This window comes from Anneissia japonica, unplaced genomic scaffold (genome assembly GCF_011630105.1).
Source record: "Anneissia japonica isolate Jap-2015-1 unplaced genomic scaffold, ASM1163010v1 scaffold699_len907043_cov185, whole genome shotgun sequence".
Classification (NCBI taxonomy): domain Eukaryota; kingdom Metazoa; phylum Echinodermata; class Crinoidea; order Comatulida; family Comatulidae; genus Anneissia; species Anneissia japonica.
In genome coordinates this window covers 232,417-248,069 of record NW_022722982.1, presented here as the reverse complement: position 1 = coordinate 248,069, position 15,653 = coordinate 232,417, and the positions used below count along the sequence as shown (strand labels likewise).

The window sequence follows — 15,653 nt, the reverse complement described above, 5'->3', positions numbered from 1 at the left end:
AGAGCCAGGCCCCCCCCCCCAGTAGAAAAAGTGGGTGGGAAAATGGCCCCCTGCCCCCACCCCTGCTTCCGCCGCCATTGGTATCAAGGCAGAGAATCAGTGTGGGAGGTGAATTTAATCTTTGTTCTATAAAGCTGGTAAAATATTTCTTATTTAAATATTTGTCAGAGAGTGCGATGATATAGGTTTTAGGATTCTTTTTCGAGCTCCTCTGACGATCTTTAAAAAAAAGTTTGCTACACAAGGTATAAAAAACCTTGCATTACCCATCTCTCTCCATTTATTTATTCTTCCTTTTTACTGGATTGCATTTTCAGTATCCTAGTACTGATTTTCAAAACGGTCCAGTTACAAAGTAACCTACCACAAATGCTGTAGCCAACTACTGGAACAATCCCACACAATTATGGGTCCAGATTTCTCATATTTTGTGTAAAATGGGTCAACTTTTAAGAAGATGGGTCCAGATTTCTCATATTTTGTGCAAAATGGGTCAACTTCGAAAGAAAATGGGTCTAGACTTCCCATATTTTGCCTAAAATGGGTCAATTTTAAAGAAAATGGGTCCAGATTATTCATATTTTGGCGTAAAATGGGACAACTTTACATTATTTGAATTTTTGTGTAAAGTGGGTCCACCCTGATATTGTCACACACAGTTTGAAAATCCTGGCTATGGCATTGCCCTACCATGGGACAGCTTAATCCGAGCCCTAATGGTGGGGGTCTGGCAAAGGCCCAAGGGCAATGGCGTAACAGCTATGAGCTCTCACTGGTTAAAGCCAGAGGCCCCAGTCCCTCAAGGGGCCCAGCAAATTTAATTTTTTTTTTTACAAATTAATAACCAAGGCCTTTTTCCAAGTCTGCTGAGTAATTAGGGCATTTTTATTATCAACACTATCGCCAGTCTACATTTTGTAAAATAAATGTCTATACTTATTGATTTTAATTGGCTTGTTTTGTTTGGTATGTATTATAATATGCCTATTATTGATATCCAGCCCTAGCAATGCATCTGGGGCCTCTAAAGGGCCCCTGCCCACAGGCCTCCGGCCCCTTCATTACACCACTGCCCAAGGGCAGAGCCTCGGTGGGTGGTATTTACAGACATAATGATAAAGATTAGAGCTTGAGAAAAAAAAGGATGTTTTTTCCCAGGGCAGTGGCCCTTCCAGCCCCAACGCTGTCCACATAATATACTCTTGCCAACCTCTTTACTTTTTATATATGTTGAAGCTTGTGGTACACCACGTAAGTAGTTCTGAAAAGAATTGTTGTTGTTGAGGAAGTCTCGACGTTTCGAGCGAGATGCTTCAATCGTCTTCAGGAGAATAATATCTGCAGACACTCCAAACAGGGAAATACTTATATGTTTAACCATATACATTTCCAATTCCTACATTTTAACTCCCTAATTTAGACTCTCATTACCCCATACCTCTCTCTCACTCCAGACTCTACACATCCTACATCAAACCCATCTCTCTAGTACTCGCAATTCTCATCTCCCCAAGTACATATTACTTGCCTCTCTAATCGTCATCCTTCATCTTACCTATTTACTCCTAACTCTCATCTTCCTATCCTACATCTTACCCCTTCCTTACCCACCCTTATTCCACATAACAACCAACATTTTGATGAAACAATACTGAGTATCATTAGCATAATAATTGGAAGCAAATGTGTTCAAGGGAAACAAAACAACCCCCTAGCTTGTTTTAATGAACTATATCAACATAATAATTAACTTCTACTGTAACTATTATTTCAGTTTTTTAAACATTCAATTCCCTTTAAAAAAGTACTTTCCCTTGAAAATGACCAAAATCATAAAAAATATTTTTAAATTAACTTGCTCATTTTGCAGTAACATACAAATTATTAACTTGAGCATGGAAATTATTAAATTTAAAAAATGTGTTCCCTGATTTTTTAACTGGATAATTATAATAAAAATAATAAAACACTTCCAGCGACTGGAAGTGTTTCTATCATTTTTCGCTGTAAAATGATGTTTTTATGGGTAAGTATTTTTTAAATACACTAATTTCTATGTTAAGTTGATAATTTTTATGTTACTTCAAAATGGGCAAGTAAATTTCAAAAAAATGATTTTTATGATTTTTTTTTTGTTTTTTTTTGCAAGGGACAGTACATCTTTAAAATAAGAGCTTAATTTGTGCAATAAGATAATGAAATCACCTTTTTACGTTTCCTCATAATACGACACAGAGTTCAATCAGTCCTTTATGGGTAACATGTCTGATTAATGAGGGAAGCAGATACTAAGATATACTGTAAATTTCAAACTCTCATCATCATGCTTGTTAATTCTCTCTGCATCATGCCATTTCTTCCATCCATAAAGATTTAGGCCTATATAGGCTACTAATAAATTTCAGAGTGGACAATAAGATTTTAGTCTTTCATCATAATGGTTGTTAATTCTCTCTACATCGTGCCATTTCTTTCATCTAAAAAGATTGCAATCTAGGTCTATAATATAGGCTACTAATAAATTTCAGAATGGGCAATAACATATTCAAGCTGCAAAGTACAATCCCATGGGTCATGTCATGTGGTGAAACCACATTTATGCTTCTGTATGCTTGTTTTAAAATTAGAACTTAACCTTGGACAATAAAATATATAATACCTAATGACATTTAGAATTATTGTATGTGTGTTTTCAGTTGTGGCAACAAAGTGGGAGGGGCACAGGACTTGGCACTGTTGGAGAAAAGAAATAGGTATATGACGAAAGATACAGTGTGATATTACACACTAGTATTAATCAATCAACCAATTAATTAATATTTTATACAATTTTCTTTATGGGGCACTAAAAAAAAGAACAATGAAGTAGGAAGCTCTTGAAACTAATGGAGGTCCTTGTATTTCAATTAACTGTTCACTTTTCTTGCAAATGTGAAATGTATAGGCCTTTTGAAATATGTATATCCAATATTATGACTGATAGGTCTAATCAATAAACATACTGTATAGGCTGTATTTGTGTGATCAATGTAATAAAATTCAGAATACAAAGCCTTGATGTCCAAATAAAAAATAATAAATAAAGTTACATAAAATAAAAGATAACTCATAATATCATATACATTTTATGGATAAAATCTTAATAAAGATTTTATCCATAAAATGTATATGAGTTATCTTTGATTAAATCTTAAGAAATTTCAATAATGCCTGAACTTACAAGGCTTTTGCACGAGGGGCACAAGGCAAATCCCTGATTTCAGCTCAAATGCATGCTTCACTTTCCATGCATCCAGTCATGTTCTTCAAGATCCCCAGTTTGGAAAATCATAGTAAGTTTGTTACAAAATAGATTTTTAAAGTACAGATTTATGAGCTTGTGGTTATAATCAATCTTTGGTCAGAATTTCTGTTAAACTGTTACACTGTAAATTTTTGGTCACTTATATTTTAGCCCTAACTGTTTATTATTTTAAAATTTATTACTCAATCAACTGTGATTTACTGCCTCTAGATGGTTACATAAAACAGATAATAAAGAATGAACAAAATGATGGCTGTATAAACATTTTATTAAAAAACACAAATTCCAAAGATTAATCTGCAAAAAACTATGCCATATAAGGTATGTATTTTTTTGGTTAATTTATATTGGTTGTTGCTAAATGTTCTGATGTCAATTAGAATGAAATACATTTCAGAAACTATTTCAACATTTAAAAGCCATCTAAAGAATAATTCAATTTGTAACTTACCAATATCACATTGCACAAATTACACTTTAATTCCAAACGATAAACAAGGACAACCAATGCTTTCTAGGACTGAATAGAACATTCGACCTTATGAAAAACTTCTAACGACTAACATAAAATAAAATGGAGCTGTAGGAGGGCCAGTATTTTAATCAATTGTGAGAACGATTGGTAAGATTGGTACATTACATGTTGTAAGAGTATGTTGTTGACATGTGCAGCCTGTCAATATGTCGCTGTCCTACACTAATCACTCATGAGCCTTCAAAATTAGATCTAGTCTGCTAATAGAAGATTTTTATATTATCAAATTGTTTTGTAGTTTGTAGTTATTCCTTCTTGATTAATAATGATTATTCTTATTCATGCTTAGTTACATATTCTGCCTTATGTAACTATAGGTTTATTAAATGTATTCTTTTGACTGATAATGATATTACTGTAATTACCCAAGAAGTTAAAATACTTTTAAGAACTTATTATCTAGATGTGTATAAGAGACAGTATATATATAATCATTATTATTATCATCATCGAATCATGCTTTATGAAACACAATTAACAAATAAATTTAGAATTGTTCTAATTAATAATAATATTCACCACTTTTAGGCATATAAAATATAACTGGTGTGAATGTTCCCTTTTCAGAATATTTGACCAATTTTATGAACTTACGGTAGCTGCTTTTGTAATTTAGATCTTCAGTAATCAGATTATTTAAAGTTTTTCTTTTGTCAAGTCAATATTCTTTAAAATAATGAATTCCAAAGCCATTTTAAATATTGTTTTAAAGAAGAAAATTCTGTAATTAAAAACCATTTGGATTTTATCTGTATCTACAATTACCTTTGTTAAGCAGACAAGTAACGCAGCAATGTGCCTCATTTGTGTCAAAGTAATACCTCCATGCTAGCTTTTCAACACCACATTCAATTTCATGAAATTTTCAGTATTATTATTTGAAACATGAAATCTAGATTTTTGGATTATCAATTTCATTAATGTTAAAATTTTAAAAATCTGGTTTGATTAACATTATTTTTTTGCTTTTGGAATTCAGAAATGTTTCAGAAACATTAAATCAGTTAATACTAATACTAATGAACTAATGTATGAATATATTCAAATGAATATAATGCCAAGCAATAACATATCAACTGTCACACAAAAGTCAAAAGTGATGTGCATATCCTAAAGAAATACAGAAAACATATTAAAACGATCCAACAAATTTTTACAAAATTTTCTTTATAAAAATTATTGTATAACTTTAACAACATTGCAACAAGATCATAGTATGCATACTATTAGTGTGCAAGGGAGACTCATTTACCACACACAAAAATTTCAACATTTCTATTACTGTGCAATGGATAAAAAACAATACATGTCGACAGTAAGCAATATCATAATTGCATGAGGGCTGTCGTTCACTTCAGTTATGCATGAATAATCAATGATCTGCCAACTCTCTATACTAACAGGAAACAATAAACATGAATAATAAGCTTACCAAAAATTCAGCAGCTCCAAGGAGGTCCAATAATTTTACTCATCATTAGCAAACTGATCTTACTCATCAACAGAGGGCAGTATTCATATTTTCTAGACTGCTTTTTTTTACTCCAGCCAAGGCCTTATGGGGAACAGCACAAGACAAATAAATATTTATAAATGTAAAGCCATATGAAAAATCACTGCAGACAAATAATTAAAATGGTTATCTAAAAAGAACAAAACAATAAATAAAAGATACAAAATAGTAGTACATTATGTTGGTTAAAAAAAGGTATAGGTAGAGTTACTGTGAACATTAAAATCGTTCAATCAATAGTTGAAACCTATTATGAGTTGAACTAATAAATAGTTATATTGCACTTCAGATATGTGTAAAAAAACATTTCATATGGAAAAAAGAAGCATAAAATCAAGTACTATTACACCATAGTTCCAAATTCCAAAAAGATCATATTTTTCCTTTCTTTCACAGAATAAAAAACCTCCAAGGAGGAAAGGGGTGCCATTTCCATTCCGGCTCAGCCGCCAAAAATCCTAGTCATGCTCCTGTTCAGAAAAGTTACTGAAGTACTGTAATTTGGAAACACATTACTAAATACTAGGTTAAAAGCATTAAAGTACTTGTTACGATAATTTGGAATTTCCAGAATAATCATTGGTTTTAAGATTTCAAATGGTTTATGTCTTCACTTACAGAGTTTGTTCAAAGGCAAAAACAATGTCAGGGTAGACTCAGTCACCTGAAAGCCAAAGACAACACTCTTCTACACTATGCCTTTGTATCCTTCCTATGAAAGGATCCGTCGTCCTGTTATCAGCGTCATGATCATCATCCTTTTTCCATACTAACACAGTAGAAGCCCTGAAATTTGAAAAAAAAAAAAAAAATAATGAAAGAAAGTGCTTATCTAAAGAACCCAGACACCCTTCAAACTACCTCGTTCCATGTACATGCCGAATTTTGGAAGGATTAGGGACAAAATGTGCACAGTATGATTTTATTTTTGTCTATCCAAAATACTGTTATATTAATATCATAGTACATTAAAACAGAAAAACCTGAAATTTGTAGGATGTTTAGTCAACCTATAGGCCTCTCAAAATAGGTTGTAGGTAAAAATGGCCCTGGTAAAAATGGCCCAGGGAAAAATGGCCCCGGTAAAAATGGCCCCAGTAAAAATGGCCCCAAATGACAAGTAGGTAAAAATGGCCCCAATGAAAAAATTCAGTAATAGAAATGATATTTTTTTTTCAAATCTTCAAATATTTAAATAATGTAATAAGCAAGAATGGAATCAATAAATAAAAAAAATGGCCCTCAATTATAAAAGTTAAAAAAATAAAAAAAATTTAAATGCTGTAAAATAACCTGTAGCAAAAATTGAATTAATAAATCAACATTAACCATATGCATAGTTGAGAACTAAAATAACTTAGTTTTTAACTCCTATGAGTAGCTCTAGGAGTACCCTGCTGATTGACTAATTAATAGATCTTTTTTGTATGGGCGGCTGTTAGGTCTAAGTATTTAATTATTATCATTAGATATTATTACTATAATAATGGTATTGCTAAATCGCACAAACCTCCCAAAACACACTGTAGAAAACCAAACAATTCAATTGTGATTGACTCACTAGGTATATCAATAAGAAATTAAATATTCATAAGAACCTATTTTTTAGCTAAAATGTTGATTTTTTTTTGTGAAAAAATACTTGCAAATACACCACAAACCTCCAAACACACTGCGAACCCCATCCAAACCCTTTAATTATGATTGTAGAACTCTCTTTTTCTTAAAAAAATAAATAATAATTTGATGTTCATATCAACCCATTGTTTGTGGGGTTTACGAATACCCGGATTGAATTTCTAGAAAATTGTAATTCCGCTTCCGTGAAATTGGCCACAAATTAATTATTTTAGTATTAATAAATGCATAATTTATGTTGATTTATTGATTATGTTGTTGCTATTTTTTAACATTTTAATGGAAAAAAAATAAAGTGTTATTCATGGCTTTTTTTTATCTGTGAATATTTTATCATTGAATATCCAAAAAGTAAAATGTAAATGGCAATTTATTTGATGTTAGATTCCTTTTAAAAACTAAATTATTTTAGTTATAAAAATGCATATGATTTTAAAAAAATCAGTTTTAATACAGAATTTTATTATTGGGGCCATTTTTACCCACCTGTCACTTGGGGCTATTTTTACCGGGGCCATTTTTGCCGGGGCCATTTTTGCCGGGGCCATTTTTGCCGGGGCCATTTTTTCCGGGACCATTGTTTCCTGAGCCATTTTTACCGGGGCCATTCTTACCGTACATCCTCAAAATGTAGTAGCATTTCCTAGCATCAAGGAAAATAAATATTTCTGGGGAGGGCCCGGATCCCTCTTGCTATTACCGGTATTTAATTTCCACTTTAGTATATTTGCGTAATGGGCCAGACCACTTGCCAAATGCTTCCAACGGATATACTTTGTCTTACACTCCCCCCACCCTTCCACTCCGTCTGCATATTCAGTGTTGCATGTTTATTAGCGAAAATATAATATATTAAGACAGAAAAATGGATACATAGTGCTACCATACCATATGATAGTTAGGCGCAACATCAGGGGTGGCGACAGCGGGGAGAAAAACCACAATTCGTCGGGAGAGGAAAAATCATGTATTTTCTACATATGTAGAAATAAGCATTTGAAACGCGTAAATTCTCATATTTTTGGGGGGACTTTGGCCCCCACCCCGACCACTTTTGAAAGATTCTGAGCAACACCCAACCACACCCACTATGCTCTCGTCGGGGACCTTGGCCACCACTTCGGGCAAACCCTGGCGCCACCCCCTGCCGACTATACCTTTACAAAAAAATGACTTACTGTAACCTTAATGACAGACCTAACTATCATATGGTATGGTAGCCCTACTTACTGGAACCCTAATGACAGACAGATCATACTTTACCATAAAAATGTCATGTATACCATCTTGTAATAAAGTAGGACTACTGTAACTTTTCAGAAAAATATGAAACTTTAAATAATTAATTAAATTAATTTGTGATTGATCTCAGACATATTTCAAGGTGACCCTCAAAAATTATCAAACATTATTTCAGATTTGATACTACAAAAATATACAGAATTTGTTAAAAATAAACAAATAAATAATCATTAAGTTCAGGTTTCTATTGTCAAGCATCTTCTCAACTATTACTAACCATCTAATACAAATATTATCAACTAATAATTTATTTATGAATAGTGCATTGCAAACCAAATTATGATCATCATCTAAAAAAGAAATTGTTCAGATTTCACATAAATTCGTATTTGGTGAAACAAAGGTTAAACAGGTCACAAATGAATGAACCCAGAATCTAACAGCCCTGATAAATTATAACTGATGGGGTAAATACTTAATGGGAATGCTTCGAGTAATGCTGGGTGTTGGAACAAAGGAAAAAGTAGAGCAACCTCATTTTTCTGAAATCAAGATCAAAGGTCCCACAACACTTTCAAGTGAGATTTTTTTATGTTCCTTGAATAGAATTATTACCTGCATATTAGCTATCAATTAGCTTAAACTCATCAGCATACAGGATTTTCTTTTGAATGAGTGCATAGGGATGGTGCATTTTCCTTCCTTTATGACACATATTGTTTTGAGATGCTACTTTGCTTATATCATACTAAAAAAGTGGCAAAATGGGTGCTCATCATTATGTTGATATACATACAGATATGTATCGTAATACCAATTAAGAAAAAAATGTACATGTATTAATTAACAAAATAATAAAGAATATAAATGCAAAAACCAAGTAATGTAACTTTTATTAAAGTAAAAATTTTGTAATATAAATAACATTTCGACATTTTCAAATATAGTACATGTTGGGCAATTCCATGAAAATGTGCCCTTGGCCAAAAAATTATTTCTAGTGTTTCTATTACACATTTTAATTTATTAAGACCACAAAAATTAGTCGCTAACAGTATTTGTCCAGAACATGTTCTGATTGAATGAACAAACTATGATACAATCAAAGTCATTCACTCAACTATTTCAAATGCTGCTGTTATTGCCTTCTTCACATTTACATAGTTTTGATTTAAGAAATTTCTCTTGGTAGCTGACACCTGTACATGAAGGTTTTCCATTGTTTGACTACAATCACATTTGAGAAATAAAATTATGGATACTGAATTATACACTGGTGCAGAGTATCAAAGCTTGTACAGTATGCCATGGCTGACAGTAGATATCTCAATGAAGCCTGTTCCAAAATTTTCTGTTTTTATTCAATTATTAAAATCATTGATGGAAATTTTTCGATGAAACCCTGGATCATTTTTTGGTTTTTCGGGTGGGTTACAATTAGAGAGTGGCAACATCGCCAGCATGAGGGGCCTCAAATATGCTTTCCGTTTACTACTTGGTTACAATAGGCATTTTTCGTTTTGACTACGCGGCCAGTCTACTACGAACTAATAGAGCGTAACAGACATCTGCGCATGCTCACAAACCTTACTGGCTAAATCGGCGTTGTGACAGCTTCCGCGACAACCCCAATTTCTGAATTTGGCGTAATGGCGACTACCCTAATAGTGACCAATCAGATCACCGGATTGTTTAGCAAACTGCTGGTAACTTTTTTGTTGGGGGTTGCATTTTTCATTGCATCCGCGATCGAGCATTGTTCGTTTATAATGAATTAATTATTAAAACAAGTACGTGAGTAATTAAATGTTTTATATAAAGGCCTATTTATACACATGCAATAAATGAGGAATGAATAGTCACAACATAAATTTAGGTAAATCAGGGGATAGTGAAAAAAGAGCCTTAGCCTAGGCTAGCCTAGCCTTGTCAGGGTGGATTTCGGGTAGGGCTAGGAGAAAACACATTATCTGGTGCCGCTAGCTAGGGCATCCGCCCTTGATATCGTGGATCATGCCTTGCTATATAAATTAAAATACCTCTGTTTAAAATTGTTATTTATTTGTACATCATCGTTGCATTTGGCAAATTGCCTGAGCAGGCCTGACACCCCTCTACTCCCGGTAACGACTCTTTTTTTGACACCAGGGCCTAGGCTAGGCCTAGCCTAGCCTAGGTAGGCCTAGATCCTAGCCAACAGCGAAACATCACTCAGTGTTTATTGGAAACTTTTTATTTTGTATACAGTATTTGGCTAAAGTTTTTTTTTTTCACATTTCCTTTTTCAAATATAAAACAAGGGAACATTTGTTCTCTGGTAATAAAACCATGGTCGACTAACTCCCCTCCGTAGGCCTACGTGTGTGCTGCGTCGTCGTAGTCGCCTTAAAAAAACGAAAACAGCTCTTGGTCTACCACGCGAACATTGTCTTGGTGTTGCCGTCACACTCCATTAGTTCGTAGTGGACTGGCCGCGTAGTCAAAACGAAAAATGCCTAATACTGTAACTTTGACAACATTTTGCGTTTTTTGAAAGGATGAATTACTTACTGGGCAAATAATCATATTATAATATTAGGACAGTTGAATGGATTGCAAATCCTAAAAAATGCATTTTCCTTTCATCTGATTTTCTGCGCTATGTTGCTGTCACCGTCTATCATGCAATGGACAAACTGCACTAGCATTGTGTAATGAAGCTTTCACTTACTTGGCCTAGTTCAGTCGCACTTCAAATCAACCAATCAATCAATCAATTAAATTTCTCTTTATTTTAGTCATATGAAAAATACATAGATTAAATTTACAATAAAATGCAATTAAGATTCAAGTCATATCAAAAATACACACAAATATTCGTAATCATTATTCAAAATTCAATTAAAAAAAAAAAAGCTAACAGGTCAGAAAAATGCACAGACAAAATTTCAAAAATGAAACTAAAATTTAATGTAAAACCAAAAACACAAAAAGGAGAAATACTAGAAAAATGACAAACAATAAAACATACAAAAAAAAAAAAAGGAGACAATGAAGAAAACCTAAAAAATTGAGGGAACCATTGGTCAAGGGAGGAGGACACAGAGTGAATTAGCATTCATTAACACTCTAGTGTTCATTACCACTCTGCCTGCCAAACACGGAGATCTCTGTTTTTGGTAACGCAACGCTTGACTGCCAAACAAGGAGATCTCCGTGTATCAGGTTTTTTTACGGAATCCGATATATGGGGTAATTACCGACATGTACTAACAATTTGAACACTATATTCAGTCTGGATCGTAAGTATTTCACTATTTGTTTGTTTACATTAGCATAGAGCAGTATTGATTTACTTCCATGAAATCGCGATTATCTCAGCTTCATTGTGCAAAATTGCGTAAATCTCCAAAAGTGAGTCATTTTCATTTTACTGTTCGTGTCACAGATTGTGATTAGAATAAAGTGGTTGGTACCATAGTAAAGCTAAAATGTTGGTAGTTCTTGTAGTATTCACTACATGCCAATCTGATCACATACGCACTCTTAATGAAAAAAAAATATGTAAAAATACCATAGTTTAATAGTTTGTTGTATCTATTTGTTTCAGGTTGTAATTGTGGTCAGGGAAAGGGATAGAATGTAATTCAGTTGGTGATCTCTATCCTTCAGCTTCAGGAAGTACTGCTTACATAATTGCAATAAGCGGTCATGTGGACAAGGTAATTTGAAAATGACCAAGGCAGAATCAAAGGAGATATTGGGCAAGATGCTCTTAAATGCATGTTTTTGGATTTTTTCTATTTGATTTTGTTGCTTTTGGGTCAAGACCAGTCTAATGACAGAGCAGAGAAAATAATGTGACCGTTTTAGTTTGTAGGTCATCTTTGCACTTTTTACAAGCGATGTGGGCTTGCCAAGACAAGTTGTCTTGAAAAATTACACTTGCAACATCTGAAGAGAATTTGAAAAAGTGGTCTCGAACTGGAGGGTCATGTGATTCTCTAGGCATACCATAGGCTAGTATAGGCAGGCCTAGTAATTACATACATGCAAAGTTCGACTAATTTGCAGACGCGAGACTTTTGTTTTAAAAACCCCTCCACTAGAAGAAAATGTCTGGGGCATGCCCACCCTGCCCCAGACTTTTCTTCCCCAGTGTCCTTTGATCCTCTTGATGCAGCTAGTTTGATCTTATTTGATCGAAAAACTATTATTAAGAGAAATATTTAAATTTTTACCGAACAATACATGAGATACCAATAAAAAAAAGTAAAATTATATAATACTGTAATGAAAGAGACATCAGGAAAAAAATATTACTATATCTCTAAACATATTTAGTTCGAGCAGTGCTCTTTCTTTTGGCCGTTTTGAACATTTCGGAAGACAGATCAAACAAATGTGCTGGTTTGTTGGTTGTTGCCAACTTGATTGTAAGTTTCTCTGAGAAATTTGTATCAAACATGATTTACTCCGCTAGAAAAATGTAAACCGTGCGACGTGAATGGTCTGCGATATTTAAGGCAACTCCATTTGATTGGATGAGAGGTGTTATAATAGAAAGCAAATCAAACTTAACCCAGTTGTAGTGCGCCATATATTTGTGTTTGAATGTATAACAAAACTAACTTTAAGTACAGTATGAATGATGAATATTTAGTGCGATAGCTACAAATTATATATATATTTTTGACAATATTACATTTATGAGAGATTTTGGTCCTTGTTGAGCGTAAGGCGAGACAGACCTTGCGTGTATGTAATTGTAAGTAGGCCATACTCCTTTCTCTCTAAGGCCTAGCCTACCCTAGTAGCAGTACTAAGTTACACTACAGTAGGCCTTAGCAGACCTCCTTGCTGCTAGAGAAATAGATAAATAGGCTAGCCTAGGCTACACAATTATCCTAGGCTGAGCTAGGCTAGGCTAGGGCTTAGGCCCTAGGTAGTAATTATTACGTAGGCCCTAGTAGGAGACAGCAGGCCTAGCAAGCCTAGGCCCTAATAATAAGCTTATTCTAATATCTTCACATTCAGAGCGGCCACGTCAAATAAATTTGATAGAAATTGTATTGAAATGACCTTGAAATAACGAAAATTCAGGCCTTCAAACACCCATGATACACACACGCTTTTCCTGCAGCTGGCAACAAACACAAAGTTTACTGCATTGTATTAAATAGAGGGCGCGCTTTTGTTGCGACTTGATGAGAGTTTTTGCATGTACAGTGTAAATGCTAATCTCTTGACTCGACTCGCAGAAATAAAAGATAAAAGATTCAAGATTCAAAATTTCATTTATTGTCATATACAAGCAAAGTACATGAAATTTTATTTCCAGAGCGAGTAATACACAAATATATACATACAGATAACATTATAAAAAAAAACTATAAATATAAAACTATACAGTGAAAACGAAACACAAAAACCGAATCGGATGGTCTGGAACCCCGGAAAATAACTTTTGCGATCATTGGATTGGATTGGATTTATTCGGTGAAACACCATTATGCCCCACCATGGTTGGCGCTAAGGTGCAAAAAATATGAGAAAATCACTCTCTATAGCTAGATCTGGAAATGACACTCATAGTAAAATGCATCATCATCACATCAAACTTATAGTCAAAATGAAGCGCCAACAAATTTCTCATGATCTTTTATCATCGATTTTCAGCACTGATAGTGATCTAAATAATCTATGTGATGTAGGCCTACCATAGAAAATTCAACTTCAAAACATTGTCTTTTATGTAGGCCTATTCACTTTACCTACTCAAAGCCGTGAGTCCACACTCATCTCAGCCACACCATTGGGGCTAAGGATCGAAAAGTTGGGTAATACCTCTAGATAGCCAGAAATGACACTCTTATATAGAAAAAAAAATCAATATCATCATCACATCACCGTTATAGTCAAAATGAAGCGCCAACAATTCTCATAATCTTCTATCAGAGATTTTCGGCAATCATAGCGATCTAATTAATCTGTGTTATGTACCATTGAAAATAAAACTATAAAACTTTTGTCTTGACGTATTTACTTCACTTTACCTACTTTAAGCCGTGAGTTCATACCCATCTCAGCCCATGGGACTGAGGCGCGAAAATTGGTAAGTAGTACCTCTAACTGACCGGAAATGATACTCTTTTAGTAAAATTCATCATCATTACGTCACCAGGGTAAGAGGGGAAACCAAGGGCGTCGATCCGGGGGGGGGGAGGGGGGACGAGATGATAAATAAAGCATTGGGCCGTATGCCCAAGCAATGGTTGGGGACCAGGGGACGAAGTTTCCGAGAAGCTCTGGCGCATATAGCATATTAATTGATTTTAAGCAATGCAATTAACATTTATTTCCATACGAAATTTTCAAAATATCCAGTGGCGGATCTAGTAATTTGAAATAGACTGGGCCCAGAGAAGGACTTTTACAGATGGAGAGCGTAGCTGTATATACCACCTCAGCCCCACCATGTTTGGGGCTGAGGTAAGAAAATTTATGATTATGGCATCTCCAGTTGGTCGGAAATGGCACTCTCAGACTGAATTTGGAATATAATTTTAATTTTTCTGCACTTTTAAATTTCGGGAAAAAAATAGTAATGATGGGCCGGCTGGGCCCCTTGAATCTGCCACTGAAATACTCATCATAAAAAGTTTTTATAATTATCCTTTTTAGTCATATTTATGCCCGCTTATATATTTCGTGCAAACTAAAATTCATAAAAATAATGATTTACTGTATTATCTACTGATTAGCTTGTAACGTATTCAAAATTCGAACTATGAAAAACAAATAAGATAAACTTAAAACAGTCATTAATTTAGTCTTTTTGCATGTACAGTACTTTTAAAATCAATCAAGAGGTTTTTCCTTTTCTCCTCTTTCAGAATTTCACTTTTGTGTAAGTAATATTGCGATAAATTATTGTGAGTGGAAATAATACGGTCGAATTTACGACCAAACAGGACTAGGGAGATAGGGAGCACACAAAACATAAGTTAGCATTTTGATTTCACAAACATAAAGTTGATTTACTTAATTTATTATTATCAGTGGCGGCTGCAGGAAAGCAAATTAGAGGGGAACAGGGAGGGACTTGCATGTTGGGAAAGTAGATCACCTCAGCCCCACCATGGTTGGGGCTGAGGAAAGAAAATTGTTTATTTGACACCTCTAGATTGCCGGAAATGGCACTCTCGGACCTAAATTCCAATTATAATTTTCCTTTGTTTTTTTTCCATTTTTAAAAAATAATTTTGAAAAAATTAGTGTCGGCTCGGCCCCACTTGAACCTGCCACTGATTATTATGACGTCATTGCGAGACGGTCAACGTAACACTGGAGTTTGTAAACTTATGGAAGACTTATCACTTAATCGAAATAGGTAGACAAAATTCATGAGTCATGCGTAATTGTTATTCTTTCCATTCGCT

At 34.1% G+C, this 15,653-nt stretch overlaps 1 long non-coding RNA gene across 2 annotated transcripts in view; it reads right to left on the bottom strand.

Moving 5' to 3' along the window:
• Positions 1-13,372, bottom strand: part of LOC117112072 — a 25,209-nt gene extending 11,837 nt beyond the window's left edge. Inside the window, exons 1-4 of one of the 2 annotated variants that reach the window (XR_004445970.1) lie at positions 13,294-13,372; positions 5,971-6,138; positions 5,272-5,394; positions 3,756-3,824 (exon numbers count right to left, since the gene is read on the bottom strand). This is a non-coding gene — a long non-coding RNA (uncharacterized LOC117112072). The remainder of the gene's footprint in view (positions 1-3,755; positions 3,825-5,271; positions 5,395-5,970; positions 6,139-13,293) is intronic. The other variant, XR_004445969.1, reaches the window with a different exon arrangement.
• Positions 13,373-15,653: the final 2,281 nt, after the last annotated feature.